Source organism: Penaeus chinensis, chromosome 33, assembly GCF_019202785.1.
Source record: "Penaeus chinensis breed Huanghai No. 1 chromosome 33, ASM1920278v2, whole genome shotgun sequence".
NCBI lineage: Eukaryota > Metazoa > Arthropoda > Malacostraca > Decapoda > Penaeidae > Penaeus > Penaeus chinensis.
Window position 1 is genome coordinate 14125709 of NC_061851.1, and position 2500 is coordinate 14128208.

A 2500-nucleotide genomic window follows, 5' to 3' on the forward strand; every position below is an offset into this window, starting at 1 on the left:
GGTGGGAGACGCGGAGTGGGAGAAGCTTCGGGAGAAAGAAGTGGAAAGGGAGGAGAATGGGAAGGGAGGGGAATGTGTCGAGAAAAAGAAGGAAGAAGAAAGGGTGGAGAAGATTGGGCTTCAATAAATAAAAGGAGGGGTGGATGGGGAAGGGGAGAAAGTAGGGAGGTGGGGAAAGAGGGGAGGAAGGGTATGCTAGAGGGGGTTTAGGCAAAAGGAAAGAGAACAACAGAAAAGTGATGGATAACGGGGAAAAGAGAAAGAAAATAACTGAGAATAAGGAAGCGAGAAGGAGGAAAGAGACAGGAAGAGCAAAAGAATATAGGACTCTGGGGAAAGAGATGGAGGGGGGGGGGGGGAGAGGAAGGAGGAAAAAAGAAGGAAAGGGAGAAGGCGAGGAAAAGAATAAGAGAGGAAGGTGCCCGTCGGTAAGGAACAAAGCCAGCAGTGACAAAGACAGTTGCGCAATACTGAAGACCGACCAGAAAGGATGAATAAAAATAATAGGCTTTTATATACAGCAACATAATCTTATAAGATGAATCCCTATGTATGAGACCGCCCTAACCTTCTTAGAGGATACTAACTGCGTCTTAACATCGCCACTGTTGTTTACTGTTTGTTTTGATTAGATGTATTTTGGTTGTTAGTTGTGTATATTCTGATTTCACTCCATGACGGTTGCATGTATTTTTGTAGTATTGTATGACGGTTGCATGTCGTTTTATAGTATTGCATGGAAATTAAATAATGTCAAATGTTTCGATAGCACGTTGTAACTGCGACGTAACATGTGCCGATAGTATATTGCATGACAATTGTAAGTGTATTGATACCTTATTGTATGACAGTTGCAAACATTTTGACAGTGTATTGTTTGCTAATGGGCCTCACTTTTTGTTGTCTATGATCTATATTTCCTCTTTGCCTAATGCTAGGAGTCAATACTAGCCCATAATTGTAACTAACATGGATTCGTGTCGAGACGAGAAGCATGAGAGAGAGAGAGAGAGAGAGAGAGAGAGAGAGAGAGAGAGAGAGAGAACATAGTTAGATATATATAGAGAGAGCGAAAGAAATTGTAAAAAGCAAAAGTAGAAAAGGTTTTGTCATGCACTCGTGCGCACCTAATGATATATTGATTATGAAATAACGAGGACCTTGAACGTATCACAAAGTTTAACCTGAAACATGCAATCATACTTGATCACGCTTGTTCTTATTTTATTATTATATGTATGTATAATAATATGTGCATATAATATATGTATATATTTCATTCGCTATTTTTTTTTTCTTTTTTGTTAATTATGGGGATATATATAGGCGACCATAATTATATCTCACAAGAACGACAAACTGAAAAAAAATGAAGACATATCCAGCTGTCAAGTCAGAATCAATGTATTGTAAATAAGCAGAGCAAAAAATGTCAATACTTAGACAAATTGTTGACACATCTTAATTAAATTTGAACCATCAACTTACCACTTTTCCACTCGTCCTTGCAGACTAACAAAGTCAGAAAATTCTCAATGCAAACTCTAACATGGCGAGAAATGGTGGTAGAGGTCGCTGGACCAAAGGAATAGTTTATCGCTGTGTAAACTTTGAGAATAATCACAGAGGGAGGGCTAAACTTGCGCTGGTAAAAAATAAGAGGGTTTGAATCATAACAGTTAGGATATAAAATAAAAAAATATGAAGAAGGGAAGGAAGGGAAACTGAGAGAGAGTGAGAGAGAGAATAGGATAGAGGGAGAGAGAAAGAGATTGTGTGCTTAAGTTAAGGATAGGTAGATAGATAGATGTATAATAGATAGGTTGGTAGGTAGGTAGATATCGATAGATATAGATATATATAGAGAGGGGGGGGGGGGCGCGAGAGACGTAAAGCGAGAAAAGTATTATGTTAAATTCATTAGAAATACGAAGGCACATTGAGAACAAAAAATCGTTTATGCAGAATTTATCAGCGACGTCAGGCACATTCAGGAAGAGAGTGATATATACTCTGGTTCGTAAATTAGAAAAGTGATAGCTATGTGCGCAAATAAAACGTTCAATTTATTTTTCTTTTGCATGACCTGGAGACACTACACACTTCCGTATATGAGCGAGCAAATTGTACAGTGAAAACTTTTTGTAAACGCACTGATATCTAGAACAGAATACTAATATTTCCAGTAAGCCGTTGGACACATTTACAGAGAAGAGTGATATTAATTCTGTTATTTGAGAGCAGATAAGAGGTTTCGAATCGTTATTATAATTTATGTTCTTTGCTGACAAGACTGGTTATGAAAATAAAGGAGGTCTTATTTTACCTTTCCTCGTTTTATTTTTCTAGTCAAAGTCTGAGTAAAAGTCATGTACAAGTATTAAGTAAGAGACAGTATTTTGTCTGTGTCGTCAAGAGATATTCAATACATCAGTAACACATTTTCGTTACGAGGAGTATCCTCGAGGGGACTGAAAACAAGAAAATTCACAAAGTTGAT